General features: G+C 42.5%; 1 pseudogene; it reads left to right on the top strand.

The window, feature by feature from the left end:
* Positions 1 to 2,604: 2,604 nt before the first annotated feature.
* LOC150041165 (serine/threonine-protein phosphatase 1 regulatory subunit 10 pseudogene) lies at positions 2,605 to 5,228 on the top strand (annotated as a pseudogene).
* Positions 5,229 to 6,906: the final 1,678 nt, after the last annotated feature.

Genomic DNA, 6,906 nt, shown 5'->3' with positions numbered 1-6,906 from the left:
AAAAAATCACATCATGAAAGCCAGTAAATGGCTATATGCAACATTCATTTGTAACAAGTAGCATATTTACAATGATGTTTGTCACTCTTGTAACACTACTTGAAATTCATGATTTTTTTATTTGTCTTCAAAGTAAAAATCCTCAGTTCAATGTAAAAGGTACTGGCTATACATTAATGTGGTAAACACTGGCTTATATACCATTATCTATATTTTAGAAATGCAGACACATAAAAACCTCATGAGTTTTATATATTTTGAATGAGTAGGCTTCAATAAATTTAGCAATCTATGTCATTAAATATTTAGCTTTGTCCTGGTAATACATGAATTATTAATATACCTTTATGAAGTTTGATTAACCTATTTTGACCATTGTCTGAAGGAATCCAGCAATTGCTACAAAAATATATGTTAGAAAGATTCACTAGTCAATGGTAACAAATTTATCACAATGGCTAATACCACTGTATACTCAAAATTTTCCATGTGCTAGTTCTTTTATACCTATTAGAAGACATCTGTAACTACAGCTAAAATAAAAATAAAAATTCTGTTCCATATCTGAATTAGAAAACCACTGACATAAAATCAACCTAAAAAGTCTTGGAAAAGACCATGTAGAGTCAATCAAAACGGATACATTTGGGCACTGATATATATTTGCAGGTCAGTTGCTTTGTGAAAGATGTTAGAATTAGTTTTATTGTTTTGAGGCAGGATTTCACATACTCTGGACTCATACCAAATTTCCTATATTAGCTTTACTGGCCTGGAGCTGCTCATGATCCTCCTGTTTCCACCTCTTGAATGCTAACATGTTATTAAACTCAATGTGGTTCAAATATCAGAGGAGAAAAGTCAGGAAGTAAGGATTTTTGTAACATGTATTTTTGACAGGTAGTATATTTAAAGTGACGTTTTCATCTTGTAAATAGCAATTCTCAATTTTATAAACACTTTGAAGAACCTGAGAGTGTAGAACCCTATTTCTAAGAAAAAAGCCATATATAAAGGTATATGTACAAGTGGGTAAATGGAAAAATATTCACAATAAATATGGAATTATGCACAGTTCTGCATAATATTTCTAGGATATGTGAACCCTGCAAAAACATATTTATGTCTTTAACATGTAAATTGGTGACCTTTATTGTAAAACCTATTTTATTTAAAGTATTGTGATTTCTTTACAACCAAGATTTTTGTTTGTCAATTCTATGAACACAAAATAATTTTGTATGATTTTTATGTCATAAACTATATTATTACTAGTATTACTAAACAGCATAGTTATCATAAAATGAAGGTAAAAGTGTTAAGATATTTATCCTATTAGGAAACAGCCCCCCAATCTCTTCCTTTCCTTGGACATTTATTCCTCTCATTTTACCTGGCTTTACACCTGCAATGCTGAATCTAAGCTACCTTGCTATGCAAATAGAGAAGAAAATATTATACCCCTCTATATATTTTATAATTATAGTACTAATAAAATCAGATTTATTGTCTTAATTTAAAATACAGGCAATCAAGTCTGAATAATTAGAAAAATGGTAAATATTTTTAAATAGACCCAATTGACTAAATGTGAAAATTATGTTAAAGTAATTCTTCAAAAATTTAAACGTGAGGATAAAATCTTTTAAAATGATATAGAGAAATATATGAATTCAAAGGTATGTATAGCATACTGAATATTACCTTTGTTTCTGATTTCTTCAGAAGCACAAACATGCCAAAAAATACCTAAATGAAACTTCCAGTTAGGTGTAGCCTAATGAGTTTTTAATGGTTAAAATCTCTGAAGAGCTGCTTTCTAATGGTTATGACATAGTTTGTTGGGAAAGTTAGACTTTTGTTGTGATAGTGACACAATTTTTCTCTTCTTTCATATGTATACTTGTATAAGCAGACATGGAGAACCAAGATATATCAATATTATGACAGTTATTTTAGGCAAGCTATTTTTTCCTGAAGTATTTGATATAAGAATGCAAACACCTTTCAGAAATGTTTTATTTACTTCATGTAATAAATACTAAAGTTCATTCTGGTGTTCCTTTCGAGGTTGAATTTTCTCGGAGAAAGGCCACGAGGTTGGCCCGGAGGAAAACAGAAAGAAGCCGCAGCAACATCTAAGCCCTTCAAAGGACCTTAGAGAGGGGGGAAGGGGAAAACAGCTGCCACCAGCCCAATCACTGTGTCTTTTGCCCATTCCCTTCTCCTATCTTGCCCACCTCACCAGCCCATGCTGCTTGGGACTTGAAATCTGTGGCCGAAGGACCATCACCACATAACTTCAAAAATAATCAACCACACTCCTTCCTAATCCCACTCAATTTCACTCGTCCAGCGGTTCCTTTTTTGAATTCACTCAAAATTTTTTCTGCAACACCCCTCCCTAAATCGGAGTTGGGTTGGAGGGGATGAATATGAGTTGGCCTTTACATTTTAAGAGACTTTTTGATCCAATGAGACCCCCCCCAATAATTGAGTTTTGGGTCCTGGTTGGTTGTTTTATTTTTTTTTCCTCCAAATTTTACCCCCTCCCCGCTGAGCCCAAGGTGCTGACACGCAAAAAAATTGGATAAAACCATAATCATGGGTTTGGGTCCCATAGACCCCAAAGAACTTGTCAAGGGCTTTGATAGCTTCCTTAACTAAGATGGGGAAGTGAAGAGGGTAGATGGGATTTCCAAGATCTTCAGTCTGATCAAGGAAGCACGAAAGATGGTGAGTCAATGCACATACTTGAACATTCTACTGCAGAACCAGCCATCAGAAATACTGGTCAATAAATTCTACTGACCCTGCAGCTCCTATCCTTCCCTGTGGACCATCTCAAGCAGAACAACACAGCCAAGCTGGTGAAGCAACTGAGCAAGTCAAGCGAGGATGAAGAGCTCCGGAAATTGGGCTCAGCCCTTATCAGTGGTTAGATGGCTGTGATCCGCTCCCAGAGTAGCACCCAGCCTGCTGAGAAAGATGAGAAGAAATGGAAAGAAGAACGTAGGGTCGAACTACCCCTCCTGAGCGACCTTTGATTGGGGTGAAAGCTGAGACGCTGGCTGAGAAAGTCCCAGGGAAAAAGAAATAGAAGCCCAAGTCTCTTTGAACCACAGCACCCAGCCATGCCAAATTCCATTCCACTGGACTAGAGCTGGAGACACCATCTTTGGTGCCTGTTAAGAAGAATGCTACTCCAGTCGTAGTGTCTGACAGATATAATCTTGATCCCATCCCCCTGAAGCGCCACAGCACTGTAGCTGCTCCAAGAGACACTGCACGTCCTGCAGAGAAGAAATACAAGCCCCTCAACACAACACCCAATGCCACCAAAAAGATCAAAGTGGAGATCATCCTCTCTCAGCCTATCGAAGGTCTGGGCTTTCTGGATGCTCTCAATTCAGGCATCAAAACTAAGAAAAAGAAGGTCCTGTCACCTACTGCTTCCAAGCACTGAACCAAGTGCCAAACCTTCTTCCCCAGAGCCAGCACCATCTTCTGAGTCAATGGACACACTCCAGTGCCTCCCGTGGAAGTGCCTGAGCTCATGGATACAGCCTCTTCAGAGACAGGAGCTCTGCATGCAAAGCCAGTGGACAGCCCTGGGGATCCTAGACAGCTGACTCGAAAGGGCAGGAAGAGAAAAATGGTGACATGGCCTGAGGAAGGCAACCTGAGAGAGCGTTTCTTTTTTGAACTGGATGAATCTGAACGAATAAATATTAACAAGATCAAAGACTTTGGCAAGGCAGCAAAATGAGATACTGTCAGCCCGCCATGCATTTGAGACAGCCTGGAATCTGAACCAAGACAATATGGAAGAGAATGTGCCCTGGGTGTGTCCTCTATCTCTGGTTCTCCCCTCACCTCTCATCACTACTGGCAGCAATAATAGCCAGAAGTGTTACATCCAGGCTGAGCGGGACAAGGGAATCCTTGAGGAGCTCTTCCTGAACAAGGAGAGTCCTCACGAACCTGATCCAGAGCTCTATGAGCCCATTTGCCCTAAGCTCATCCCTCTATATGAGGAGTGTTCTCTGGACAAGACTCCATATATGTTGAGACCCTGGAGCCTGGTGGGTTAGGTAGCTTACCTGATGGGGTGGGAAGCTCCAAGCTGCCTCCATTTCTGGCCAATCTTATGGGAAGCATGGGCTCTGAAAAGAGTCCCCAAGGCCCTGAAAGAGGAGGCATCAATGTCCAGGAAATCCTTACCTCCATCATGGGCAGCCTGAACAGCCACTCTTCAGAGGAACTGCTAAAGCAACCCAACTATTCAGACAGGATCAAGCAGATGGTGGTGCCACTTGTACTCCTGGGCCCGGAGCCAATCGCCAATGGCTTTCCACCAGGAGGCCCTGGGGACCCCAAAGGCATGAAGCACTTCCCCCCTGGGCCGGGAGACCCATGCCAGGTCCCCACGGAGGCCCTGGTGGGCCGGTGGGTCCCTGTCTCTTGGGCTCCCAACCCTGTCCCCGGGGGGCTATCCCTTCTGGGATGGCCCAGGCGACCCCATGTGGGGTGGCCCAATGCAGGGGGTGGTCCAGGACCCATACCGAGGCCGAGGTGGCCAAGGAGGAAATGAGCCACCTCCTCTCCCTCCACTCCGAGGAGCCAGAGGAGGTCCCTCTGGAGGAGGCCCCCCAAACCGACGAGGATGTCGGAGGTGGTGGACACCGCCCTCACGAAGGCCCTGGCAGGGGAATGGGCAGCAGACATCGTTCTCACGAAGACAATGGCGGAGGCATGGGTGGAAGTGGACACAGCCCCCACAAAGGCCTTGGACACGGGGGCCATAGGCCCCACAATGGCCGCCAGCCACGGAGGCCATGACCACCGAGGGCCCCCTCATGAGCACTGTGGCCATGATGCCCTGGCCATGGGGCAGGGGCCACCGAGGGCACGATGGAGGCAACAGCCACGGTGGAGACATGTTAAACTGTCCTGTGTGCTGACATTTCATGATGAAGGGCAACTGCCGCTATGAGAACAACTGTGCCTTCTACCATTTGGGTGTCGACGGGCCCCCCCCTTGCCCTAGGGACCGCCTCCCCGCCCCCACCCACACCCTTGTGTGGACTACAGTCTTGCTCCTTCCACTTGTTATGGCTCCTGTGAGGCCCATTTTCCCTTTTCCCCAGCTGATGAGGAGCCGGCCCCCAGTTCCCATCTGTTTGGGTTCCGTGGCAGGGGGGGGGAAGGGGTTTGATTATTGGTGAGCATCGATGTGTACGTCTGAGGAGGAGAGAGACTGGATACATTCTGTACCTGGACTGCTGAAGAGGAGACCCAGTTGGCTTCACTTTAAGAGGAGATTCACCCTGTGTCCCCAACCCCTTTCCAGTATTAGCCATAATGCCTGAGAACCTAAAGCTGGAGAACCTCCAGCTTTGTTGTGGTCCTCCACGTGCACACACGATTCAGGCATGGGGTCAGCTGCACTTAGGAAACCATCCAGCTCAGTTCATTCTTTCTCATGGGGTAGGGAGATGGTGAGGGGTATTGTACATCCCACTGCACTGAGAGAGTTCAAGCCATGTGGAATTGAGTTCTGGAACACACATCATCCCCACTACAGGCTCTATTACTCAAGTCCTTTTTCAAGTATAAAACTTTGCAACCTGTCAACACCCAAATCTGCATTCTGGATCTGCTAGGTCCAATGATGGCAAATTCATGTCTGTGTCCAGTTAAAGTTTTAAAACGCTGGCAGCAAGAAAGCCAGTGGTGTTGGTCTGGCCTTGCTTACAACCATTCTGGAGACTTCCTCCCTAAAACACTCAAGACCAACTTTTCATCTATGCAAGCCTCACAAGTCACACTACACGCACTGCCTTTGGGAGTTTACCTGATCCTTGCCCTCATTGGAACCTTGTCAGTGTGAGGTTTTCGACGTCCTTACCCTGCCAGCCACCTCTAAATCCCTCCCAGTTGAAATGATTTTCCCCTTCCCAGTCCTCTTCACCTGTTTGGCATCAGTTGTTTTCTTTGAAAACAGTGAATTGGTTGGGTTTGTGCAGGGTCTTGGGTTAGAACCACAATGGATTTGAGGATGAGAATTTTTTTGTTTTGGTTTTGTATATATTGTACACTAATAATGAACAGTAAAGAGAAACAGCTTATTTAAAAATAAATAAATACTAAAGTTAATGAATGTCCTTAGGTGCATATATATTTCCTAATTGATCACAAACTTTATCCCTTTTTAACATATTATAAACTCACCTTCAAGCTGGGCGCTGGTGATTCATGCCTGGTCAGAAAAGTCCCTGTGAGACTCTTATCTACAATTACCCACTCAAAAGCCAGAAGTGGTACTGTGGCTCAAGTGATAGAGAGCTAGTCTTGAGCACAAAGAGGCTCAGGGACAGTGCCTTGACCCTGAATTCAGGTCCTAGAACCAACAAAAAAATGTAAATATATATATATATATATATATATATATATATAACCTTAGTTTCACTCTCTTGTCATCACTGCTTAGCACCTAAGACTGTATTTGTGATACTGTAATTAAAAAATGGTTATTATTAATGCCATCAATATATAAGGCTTCATTATTATTTTGTCCATATGAATATGAAATTATTAATGGTATATTTAAAATACCAACTTACTTATAAGGCTGAAAAGTTGATAATATATTTATTACCAAACAAGATGGTACAGCATAAAAAGCAGTGGTTTCATAGTGAAATATGAGTTCTACCCTTGAATTCTTCATTAAGTATGTATAATCTTCAGAAAGAAACATAGAGACTAAGGACATATGTTTCTAAATGGTTCATATATAGAACAAATATTGTACAAACTTATATGATTATATGAATGAGAGATTATTGTAGGTAAATTTCAAATAATTCTAATCAATCAGGCTGCATGTATTTAAGTATAGTT

The sequence above is a fragment of the Megascapheus bottae genome, chromosome X, assembly GCF_031878675.1.
Source record: "Megascapheus bottae isolate mThoBot1 chromosome X, mThoBot2.hap1, whole genome shotgun sequence".
In the NCBI taxonomy this organism is placed as follows: domain Eukaryota; kingdom Metazoa; phylum Chordata; class Mammalia; order Rodentia; family Geomyidae; genus Megascapheus; species Megascapheus bottae.
Note: the sequence above shows the minus strand (reverse complement) of the source record. Positions and strands in the feature narration are given on the sequence as shown.